Raw genomic sequence first — 12,516 nt, forward strand, 5'->3', positions numbered from 1 at the left:
CACACCCCCTTCACACCCACTGCAGGACGGCCGCACGGAGCTCCGGCTGCCGGCAGAAGGTGAGTATACAATTTTTTTTTATTTTAACACATTTTAGGATGGATTGCAGGGAAGGGCTTATATATTTAAGCCCTTACCGACAATTCATCCCGGGCTCGCCCGCAGCGCATTGCTTTCAATGGAGACGGCTGTATTGCCGTCTCCATTTAATGCAATGCGCTGGACAGCTCCGGCCCGTTTCTAATGAAACGCGGCTAGGAGCAGATTTTCGGGCGATTTGCGGGCGACTTGCGCGCAGCGGTCACGCGATTTGCGGATGCGCATCCGTCATGCGATCCGCAAATCGCGCGAAAAATCGCCCGTCTGACTAAGGCCTTAGACGAATGATGCTTAATAATTCACAGTGTGCATCAAGCGTCAGAGAAGTGGTGCAACCGTCTTTGTTAGTCCAGGATCGGATAATTGCTCTGTAGCTTTAGGGCTGCCTGGTTTTCCTTAGGGAAGGAGCCTGTGTGAATTGCATTTTGGCAAACATCACACAACTGTGAAGAGAGGGTATTTTGCAATGTTTTATTATTTTATAATAAACAACACACAGCTGATCTGAATAAGGAGGTTTCTCTGCAGGGAGAGATTTAATTATATCAGTAACTTCTTTGGTAATAATAGGGAAATTTACAGAATTTATATGTTCCTCTCTTAACCTAGAAAGCTCAATTTTGGCAGAAAAATGGAATGCCTTGATTGATTAAATAATGTAAGGAAGGTTATCATTCAAATTGTAGGGGGATGAATATGTGCATCTATATCTCTTCCCTAGAGTTAATGAGTTTCCTGCTATTCTGGGGTTCAATTAGATAGAGGATTCTGGTCTAAATGTGTTGTACTTTAAGGCGAGAGGACAATAATTTGACTGCTCTATTATTCTGAGAGTAGTATACAGCTTTAGTTTTCTTTAAAGAGTAGCAGCACTTTGGGTCTATTATTGGGGTATAAGTTGCTAATATCAGTGAGGAGGTGCAAGAGCTAAGCTCCTAAGCAGGCATTTATCTCGGCAGCCAATCCATGGTACCTACTTTTTTCAGTTGACATTATATTAATGTATCAAGGTATGTAACTGACACTCTCCTGGCTTGTCCGCGAGTGGGGCTACCATCCAGCATGCCATGCTCTGTATACCCCTGCCTACCTGGTGTCTGCCCGTAGGGAAGATTTGCGCTCCTCCCTTCTCAAAAAGGGTAACTGCATGCATCCTAAACATGTTCTCCACCAATAACCATCCAGGTCCTGATATATTGGGTATCCTCCCCATATGGATGATGCCTAAGCAGTTGGTCTTCTACAGCCATTGTAAAAAAGCACCTATTTGTGTTCTGAGCTTTGTCTGTGTTCCTAACCATTCTAATTGCTATGCTCCCTGACTTTGGCTCTGTATTCTGGACTTCATTATTGCCTGCTTCCTGCCCTGACCATCTACCTGAACCTTATTATCATACCTGTGCTGCCAGCTCTGAGCATAGCTAGCCCTTTGGATATGCACCTACTCACACCATCAGGTACCATGCCTTGCATGTATAGCATCAGTAGCCACACTCCTAGGACTTTCTGTACGACTAATGGCTTGGGGACCCCAGAGCATAAACCAAATCCCACTTGGAGGGGTCGAGGGTGAAATCCGGGTTTCCCCAAGTGCTGCCTCCTCAGATAGCCCAAAGGCAAACTGGTGTGTGGCTAGGTGGATCCACATGTAAAAGAAAAATTGTTCAGTTAAGTTTTCTTGTTTGTTAAATAATTGCTACAAAAATATTTTCTATGTGATATTATTATTATTAGATTTTTCTTGGAGCTTTGAGAATTCTACACAGCAATGTATGTCTAACAAACATTTTCTATGTTTCTTCTATATGTAGAATATAATATGGCTTTTTGACAGATAAAATCAGTGCATCACCTTTTAGAGTCGGATAACAGTGGCAGCCATATAAAAGAATACAGTCAAAAAGATACAGTATTATCTGTAACAATACTGGCTGGACACAAGATGGCAGAACTGGACTTCATCTATAGCAGTCGCCTTTATTCAGGTACTAATAGTGTGTTTCCCAGTACAGGGTACCCCTAGGACTTACTGTAGGCCCGTGTCATGTAACAACTTGATAGTTGAATGAGCATTATGCATGTATCAACATTAGTAGGTATAACTGTGCAAGAATGAAACTTACCAATAGATTACAGGAATGGAATAGTAATGGTAACCAGATGATAGCACAAATGGATGATGATGATAGTTGGATAATGGAACAGATGGGTAATGGTAAAGGGAATTAGATAATAACAATCTGAAAATAACTGACCATAACTCTAGCTTTCCTAAGTTTTCCCCTAACAATGTCCCTGAATTTAACCTTAATATGAGACACTATTGTCCCTCAGTATACCTAGTGATATTCATAATGGAAACCTTATCTGAAATCTTCTATATATTTGTCAATGTCTGTTTGTTTGTTTGAGCATCACGCACAGAAGGTATAACCGATTGACATGAAAATGTGCACATAGTATAATCTTGACCCGCAGAAGGTTATAGGCTAAAAAAAAAAACTGAAATGTTCTTGTCTTGGCAACCTTATTTGCATATTTTTGCCTTTGCTTGAATTTTAATGCAGCAAATTTGCTTTCCCCAATGGATTCTACGGACTCGATTTAGTATTTCTGGTCATTTCCAACAAGTAATCACCAATAGAAGAGTCATACTGAGCATTAAAAATGTGTGTTTCAGGAAATTATATGTACCCAGACAAAAATGTATGGAGCAAATTTATGAACACCAACCCTCATTTATCAAAATTGTCTAACACTAAAACAATAAACAGTAAAAAACTGTTTTTGTTGCCCATAGCAACCTATCACAGAGCAGCTTTTGTTTTATCTCAGCACTAAGGGGATTATTTACTGTTGCCCAGAGCAGCTTTCATTTTATCTCAGCACTAAAAGCATTGAAAACTGTTGACCATAACAACCAATCACACAGCAGCTTTCATTTTCCCACAGCACTGAGGATTGAAAACTGTTACCCATAGCAACCAATCACAGTACAGCTTTCATTTTACCTCAGCAGTATAACATACAGCAACCAATCATAGCGCAGCTTTCATTTTACATAAGCACTAAGAGGATTAAAAGCTGTTGCCTATAGCAACCAATCATAGCACAGCTTTCATTTTACCTCAGCAGTATAATATATAGCAACCAATCACAGCGCAGCTTTCGTTATACCTCAGCACTAAGAAGATTAAATACTGTTGTCCAGAGCAGCTTTCCTTTTATCTGAGCCCTAAGAGCATTGAAAACCATTGCTCATAACAATCAATCACAGAGCAGCTGTTACGTTTGTGGGGCAACTTAACACCAGGCCCAAACAAACGTGTCCAAGAGGGATAGGGAACACATAGAACTTCCACTGATATACACCTCTCCCTATCTACTATTGGGTTTCGCTGCTCCTAGGAACCACGCACCCAGCATAAGACACATAAACATGCCACCAAGACAAGGACAACTGAACAGAGTAAGCTGACACACAGAGCAGGAATCACACCATAAAGCAGTCAAAATGCAACCACTGGTAGCAGATGTTAAGATATAAATACCAGGCATTAGTTGACATTTTGATGAAAATATGGAAGCTAGCGGGCCATGTCACGGCTCCTGGCTATACCGCTAGTCCCTACACTAACCAGGAGTCCAGCGACACCAACCTTTTTTTGCAGCTACCACACATAGAACCTGTTCACACCACAAACAGAGACAGAATGAGCACTGAACAGGACTGTCCACACCTGATGTCTGGCCACCTGCACAGATACTGGACAAGACACTGTTCACATACCTAACACATATACAGGCATGCAAGACTACAAACCATAGAGAGAGGGGATAGCAGCTTCCTATTGCATAGGGGATTGTGAATATATATGCAGCAGACCCGTGGGGATTGGCTGGCAGGAGGAACTCCACACCCAGCCAGCTCAATTATCCCACACCTGTGAAAGTGTGCTCCTAGAACACTCTAGTACAACAGATCCCAGCAGGACAACCTGACAATGGCGCAGCTTTCTTTTTACCTCAGAACAAAGAGGATTAAAAGCTGTTGCCTACAGCAACCAATCACAGCACAGCTTTTCTTGTACCTCAGCAGTATAATTTATAGCAACCAATCACGGTGCAGCCTTCGTTTTATCGCAGCACAAAGAGGGTTAAATACTGTTGCCCAGAGCACCTTTAATTTTATCTCAGCACTAAGAGAATTGAAAACCGTTGCTTATAACAACCAATCACAGCACAGCTTTCATTTTATTTTAGCAGTATAATATGTAGTAACCAATCACATCGCAGCTTTCATTTTACCTAAGCAGTATAATATACAGCAACCAATCACAGCGCAGCTTTCATTTTACCTCAGCACTAAGAGGATTAAAAGCTGTTGCCTATAGCAACCAATCACAGCACAGCTTTTATTTTACATCAGCAGTAGAGATGAGCGAGCATACTTGCTAAGGAACATTACTTGAGTGAGTAGTGCCTTAGCCGAGTATCTCCCCGCTCGTCTCTAAAGATTCGGGGAGCGGCGGGGGGCGGGGAACGGCGGGGAGGAGCGGGGAGGAACGGAGGGGAAATCTCTCTCTCCCTCTCTCCCCGCCCCGCTCCCCCCTGCTTCCCGCTGCAACTCACCTGTCACCGGCGCCGGCCCCCGAATCTTTAGAGACGAGCTGGGAGATACTCGGCTAAGGCACTACTCGCTCGAGTAATGTGCCTTAGCGAGTATACTCGCTCATCTCTAATCAGCAGTATAATATATAGCAAACAATGATGGCACAGCTTTCATTTTACCTCAGCAGAATAACAAATGAAAGCTGAGCTATGATTGGTTGCTATTTGCAACATTATTTAATCCTCTTAGTGGTGAGGTAAAACAAAAGCTGCTCTGTGATTAGTTGCTATGGGCACCAAAAACAAATTTTTACTGTTTAGGTTATTACATTACCATAGCATTAATCAGCATAATCCTTCGACGTATTTATGTGTACGTTCTGATATCATGTTTTCTTACTTAAAATGTCACGTTTTGTATTGCACACGTTCTGTATCGGGTACCCGGGCTAGTACTAAATAATTCTAATTGCCAAAATGCAAAAAATAGCTAAAATATAAATGCTTTATTATTTAAAAATAGACAAAGACAACATCAAAAAAATATTATAAAATAAAGGGGCAAATGGTGGTGACAATATAGTGTGACCGACGGTCATTAATCATCATTGTTTGTGTAATTGTGCATATACACACTTAAACATAGTCCTGGATGGCCAACTTCCAAAAGCCTATGAAGAAATTAGTAGGTCAGCGCCCCCAGAACCCTATTAAAAGTCTAACCTAAGTCTAATCTGTGTCGTTTTACGGCGTCCTCAGGGAGAATAGCAACCAGAGCTATAGCTATAGCCCTTGGTGGACAACATCAAAAAAGCCCTGGGCTATAACCCACAGCTTTTTTGATGTCATCTAAGTCTATTTTTGAATATAGCATTTTTATTTTAGGGGACATTACCTATAGGTATTTTTTGCCTTTGGCAATTAAAATTATGTTTATATAATGCAAAGTATTCCTAAGGCAATCTTAAGCTCCATTTAGACAGGACAAATGTTGGGCAAACGAAGCTCGACATTTGTCCTTGCATACACTCACTCCCATGCTTCTGCACAGGAGCTAGTATCGCTGGCTCACAGCGGGAAGGCTGGGGGAGATTTCTCTCCTCACGCTCCCCTGCCCCTCTCCATTGACATAGGCTATAAGTGTCGCAGCTTGTCGGTTGCGACAGCGTTGTGGCATGGTGGCCTCGACATAGGCCAAGACCTGTCACCTTGTTATGCAGGACAAGGGTTAATGCACCATGTGCAGAGACTGCTGGTGCTGTCTGTCTTTGCTGCATGGATGCATGCTGGATTAGTCATGCCTAGGAGTAGGGTGGAGGTGTGGTTTTCCATTCACTCTGCCAGTTCCCAGGTGCATAGTGGCTATATATTCTCACCCCCTCACTTTGCTCAGTGTTTCTTATTCCATAGTGAAGTCCGTGAAGTTTGGAGCTCTTCTGTGCTGGGTGTATTTGCAGATAAGTTGCTGCGGGTTCCTTTTCAGTTGCATTTCTGCTTTTCATTTGTATTTTGCTATGCTGTTCAGTTCATCTCTCCAGGGGTCTTTTCACGGACAGTCAGGGCCCAAGATGAAGACCGTCGGCCTGTCTCGATCAAGACGAATACTATGCTTCTAGGCATGGACCCTTCACCCCCCCTGCTAGGTTAGGGCCAGGCTTTCTCCTCCCTAGAGTGGTGCTACCGTTCAGCATAGCGTGGTGTGCAGCTAGTTCCTACAGTGTGTACGTTCCCTGTTGCCGTGAGGAGTGTAGTACTTTAGTGTGAGCTGCACAGATGTGACAATAAGAAGGTAATCAGCAGCATAAGTGGATCCAGGAATCTTCCACCGGTATTCTAGCCTTCACTAGGCAGGGAAGGAGATGCACAGTCTGACCAGGTCTGGATCAAAACCAACAAAGATATCCACCAAAGAATAGGGTCACAGCAACATCAGATGAAATTTGTAAAAAAAAGTATCTTTATTCCTCCATGATAAAACAGCTGGCGATGTTTTGATCTGAACAGGCCTTTATTGAGCTTGATAAAGACTTATTAAGGTTGAAACGTTGTCAGCTGTTTTATCATGGAGGAATAAAGATACACTTTTTTACAAATTTCATCTGATACTGCCGTGACCTCTTCATTGACATAACATAACGGCTGTTCAGTACTGAATGGCTGCTATTTACACTGAGCGATCAGCAATCTGCTCATCTTCCATCTTTATGCAGCATAAACGATGGACAATCAGCTGATCGCTGATCGCTCAGTGGGAATAGCAGCTGTTTAGTATTAAATGGCCACTGTGTTAAGTCAATGGAGGGGGCGGGGGAGCTCGAGGAGAGAAATCTCCTGCAGCCTCCCCGCCCTCCATCTGGCCGCTCTGTGAGTGAGGCAGCACTTCTAGCTCCCGTGCAGCTGCATGGGAACGAGGACACACAGGGATAATTGTCGGGCATTGTTTACCCAACATTCGTCCCGTCTAAATGGAGCGTTACAATATATTCTTATCTGAAATACTAACTCTAACAAACAACAAGGGCACTAAAACCCAGAGATAAGGAAACCAAATTGAGAAAAACTGATTATAACAGATACAAACAGGAAAACAGCAAACAAACTGCAAGGATTGGACTAGAAATAACCACAGCATCTAGACTACACTAACAAGAAACAAGCTAGAATACAGCAGGAGCATAACAATAGAAGCAAGGAATACTGGCATAAAACACATATGACTACATATACTATAAAACCAGCCACACACTGTAGAAATATTTAAAGAGAGGCTAGCCAATCAAAAACTCCTCTCCTAATGAACCAGAAGTCCAGCAGTGAGGTCAGTGAGCGTAGCAATTGCCCCAACAACAAACCAGAAGACAGTAGATGATGAAACCCCATAATTCCTTCTGAATGTAACAGTACACCATAATGTTAGTAAAAAAGGTCAAAGTAGATAGTGTATAGAGTTACCTTGTAGAAGAGTCCATCTTACAAACAGTCTTCTGGCTCTCTCCTGAATTTTTGCTCTGATTTAAGAGCAAAAACTGGGGTTAAGAGCCTTGCTCTCAATGTGGCCGCCGCTGCTGCAGGTGGCCCCATTGAAAGCAATGACCTGCCGTCAACGCCTGCAGTGATTTTCGGGGAAGGGCTTTAAATAAAAGGCCTTCCCTGAAAATCTCCTCTAGCTGTAGTAAAAAAAAAATATACTCACCTGTCCGCCGCTGCCAGGGCTCAGGCGTGTCTTGTTCAACAAGTCCCCACTTGTTCTCCCTGCATTTTTAATCCCCGCCTGCTGAAAAGCTTTATAGCTTCTTAAAGACAGGAACAGTTGAATACCAGACAAACAACAGATACAAAACAGGCTACAAACACTGAAGTCAGGAGCCAAACACATAGGAGCTCGGAGCAGGCTGACTGCTCAGGGAATACTGAAAATCATTGGCAACTCCCAGCAAGGAAGAGCTGGATTATATAAGGAAGAGGGAGAAGCCGATTGGCTCACAGAAATGTCACTCATCAGTCACACTTTGCTGACAGTTGCAGGCCTAATTAAACTGGACTCGTAAGCACAGGAGATGTTAACCATAACTAGTCAGGATAGAACCCACAGAAGCAAAGGTGTGTTGGCAAATACTTGACCGTGTACTGACTGTGATGTGACAATATGACTTGTAGTCTGAATTTATCCCCATGTTTCCCCTCTGCAAGCTGTATATCTGATTTGCCATTTTCTCAGAACTGGTGTGATGAGTCTTAGCCGTTATACTGTGTTTTATATACTGTTCACAGATAACTGTAGATTCTGCTACCTAACTGTCTGTAACACAGAAACACATAATCTGTAAGCACAAAAAACATTATATTAGCTAAATAAAGTGATTTGTACTTTTGCTAGTTATTACATTAGCTAGCACATAAGTACTAGATGTTAGTGACCATTTAAGCTGTGAATTTGAGCTTTGTGAAAATGGAGTTACGACCCCTATCAAGATAGATTATGAAATTAATCAGTACTGACTTGAATTTTTTTTTAAATTACAGTATATACATACTTTGTCAACCCTGAAATAACAATTTACAATCGGAACATAAATCATTGATGATAAATTTGACTTTCTAAAAATTATGGAAAGCACAATAATATCAGGTCATATCTGGCTAAACATTGTATTTGATAAGTCTAAAATATTATTAACATTTATTACGAATTGTGAGACGTAAAACAATATGTTATAGACATCACTCAATTTCATGACAGCTTTAGGCTATATTCACACTAGAGAATGTGTGATAGCCATTTTTCTTTATCAGACTTTTTCCATTGAACTAGCGTGACGTCAATATGACATTGAATGAAAAAAAAAGATGCAATTGATGACATTAGTTGTCATTTGTTGAATCCATTTGTCTTACCTGTCGTAGCCTTTACATCAATGTAAAAGTGGGTTAAACATAAAATATTTGGAAAACACTGCATGCTGCTTTCTTTTGCATGTCTCAAAAATATCCATCACAATGGATAATGCCATGTGCCTGTTAAAATACAAAAGTTTCTAACTAAATCCAAGTCACAGTAATAAGATTAAGCATGAATTCAATTTCTTTTTTTAATTGCTGGGGGATGGGATTATCACTAGAGATGAGCGAACGTACTCGTCCGAGCTTGATGCTCGGGCGAATATTAGCGTGTTCGGGATGCTCGTTACTCTTAACGAGTATCACGCGATGTTCGGGTTACTTTCAGTTTCCTCTCTGAGACGTTAGCGCGCTTTTCTGGCCAATTGAAAGACAGGGAAGGCATTACAACTTCCCCCTGTGACGTTCAAGCCCTATACCACCCCCCTGCTGTGAGTGGCTGGGGAGATCAGATGTCACCCGAGTATAAAAGTCGGCCCCTCCCGCGGCTCGCCTCAGATGCCTTGTGAGTTAGCTGAGGGACAGTGCTGCTGGTGCCGGAGCTGCTGTAGGGAGAGTGTTAGTAGTGAGTGTAGGCTTCAAGAACCCCAACGGTCCTTCTTAGGGCCACATCTATCCGTGTGGAGGCTGCTGTTAGCAGTGTTGCCCTTTTTTTTTTTTCAAAATCGGCTGTGCAGAGCATTGCGCCCTGCAGTAATACTACAGGGACAGAAGTGGTGGTTAGGCAGGGAGAGTGTTAGGAGTGAGTGTAGGCTTCAAGAACCCCAACGGTCCTTCTTAGGGCCACATTTAACCGTGTGCAGAACTATGCAGGCTGCTGTTAGCAGTGTTGCATTTTTTTTTTTTTTTTTAAATCGGCTGTGCAGAGCATTGCGCCCTGCAGTAATACTACAGGGACAGAATTGTGTAGGCAGGGCCAGAAGACATATATTATTGATTGAATATAGTCAGTGGGCCTTTTCTTTAACAAAAAAAAGGGAAACATTCTATTTGGCCTGCCTCTGACAGTCCTCAGCGTTCTGGGTACGTGTGTGGTGGGTGCAGAACGTAAACAAATCATACGCAGCCAGCTACGTTTAACAGCAGGCTTGCGCCAATTTCTTTCCTGCCAGGGAAAAATCACCGCTCTGCTGTAGTTAATAACTCTGCAACCCTGCAGTTCTGTGACACATTTGCAGGGCCAGAAGACATATATTATTGATTGAATATACGCAGTGGGCCTTTTCTTTAACAAAAAAAGGGAAACATTCTATTTGGCCTGCCTCTGACAGTCCTCAGCGTTCTGGGTACGTGTGTGGTGGGTGCAGAACGTAAACAACAATCATACGCAGCCAGCTACGTTTAACAGCAGGCTTGCGCCAATTTCTTTCCTGCCTGGGAAAAATCACCGCTCTGCTGTAGTTTATAACTCTGCAACCCTGCAGTTCTGTGACACATTTGCAGGGCCAGAAGACATATATTATTGATTGAATATACGCAGTGGGCCTTTTCTTTAACAAAAAAAGGGAAACATTCTATTTGGCCTGCCTCTGACAGTCCTCAGCGTTCTGGGTACGTGTGTGGTGGGTGCAGAACGTAAACAAAAATCATACACAGCCAGCTACGTTTAACAGCAGGCTTGCGCCAATTTCTTTCCTGCCTGGGAAAAATCACCGCTCTGCTGTAGTTAATAACTCTGCAACCCTGCAGTTCTGTGACACATTTGCAGGGCCAGAAGACATATATTATTGATTGAATATACGCAGTGGGCCTTTTCTTTAACAAAAAAAAGGGAAACATTCTATTTGGCCTGCCTCTGACAGTCCTCAGCGTTCTGGGTACGTGTGTGGTGGGTGCAGAACGTAAACAAATCATACGCAGCCAGCTACGTTTAACAGCAGGCTTGCGCCAATTTTTTTCCTGCCTGGGAAAAATCACCGCTCTGCTGTAGTTAATAACTCTGCAACCCTGCAGTTCTGTGACACATTTTCAGGGCCAGAAGACATATATTATTGATTGAATATAGTCAGTGGGCCTTTTCTTTAACAAAAAAAAGGGAAACATTCTATTTGGCCTGCCTCTGACAGTCCTCAGCGTTCTGGGTACGTGTGTGGTGGGTGCAGAACGTAAACAAATCATACGCAGCCAGCTACGTTTAACAGCAGGCTTGCGCCAATTTCTTTCCTGCCAGGGAAAAATCACCGCTCTGCTGTAGTTAATAACTCTGCAACCCTGCAGTTCTGTGACACATTTGCAGGGCCAGAAGACATATATTATTGATTGAATATACGCAGTGGGCCTTTTCTTTAACAAAAAAAGGGAAACATTCTATTTGGCCTGCCTCTGACAGTCCTCAGCGTTCTGGGTACGTGTGTGGTGGGTGCAGAACGTAAACAACAATCATACGCAGCCAGCTACGTTTAACAGCAGGCTTGCGCCAATTTCTTTCCTGCCTGGGAAAAATCACCGCTCTGCTGTAGTTAATAACTCTGCAACCCTGCAGTTCTGTGACACATTTGCAGGGCCAGAAGACATATATTATTGATTGAATATACGCAGTGGGCCTTTTCTTTAACAAAAAAAGGGAAACATTCTATTTGGCCTGCCTCTGACAGTCCTCAGCGTTCTGGGTACGTGTGTGGTGGGTGCAGAACGTAAACAAAAATCATACACAGCCAGCTACGTTTAACAGCAGGCTTGCGCCAATTTCTTTCCTGCCTGGGAAAAATCACCGCTCTGCTGTAGTTAATAACTCTGCAACCCTGCAGTTCTGTGACACATTTGCAGGGCCAGAAGACATATATTATTGATTGAATATACGCAGTGGGCCTTTTCTTTAACAAAAAAAAGGGAAACATTCTATTTGGCCTGCCTCTGACAGTCCTCAGCGTTCTGGGTACGTGTGTGGTGGGTGCAGAACGTAAACAAATCATACGCAGCCAGCTACGTTTAACAGCAGGCTTGCGCCAATTTTTTTCCTGCCTGGGAAAAATCACCGCTCTGCTGTAGTTAATAACTCTGCAACCCTGCAGTTCTGTGACACATTTTCAGGGCCAGAAGACATATATTATTGATTGAATATAGTCAGTGGGCCTTTTCTTTACCAAAAAAAGGGAAACATTCTATTTGGCCTGCCTCTGACAGTCCTCAGCGTTCTGGGTACGTGTGTGGTGGGTGCAGAACGTAAACAGAAATCATACGCAGCCAGCTACGTTTAACAGCAGGCTTGCGACAATTTCTTTCCTGCCTGGGAAATCAAATCACTTGTAATACAGCATGCTGAGGGGTAGGGGTAGGCCTAGAGGACGTGGACGCGGCCGAGGACGCGGAGGGCCAAGTGAGGGTGTGGGTACAGGCCGAACTCCTGATCCAGGTGTATCGCAGCCGACTGCTGCGCGATTACGAGAGAGGCACGTTTCTGGCGTCCCC

Source organism: Eleutherodactylus coqui, chromosome 1, assembly GCF_035609145.1.
Source record: "Eleutherodactylus coqui strain aEleCoq1 chromosome 1, aEleCoq1.hap1, whole genome shotgun sequence".
Taxonomy (NCBI): Eukaryota; Metazoa; Chordata; class Amphibia; order Anura; family Eleutherodactylidae; genus Eleutherodactylus; species Eleutherodactylus coqui.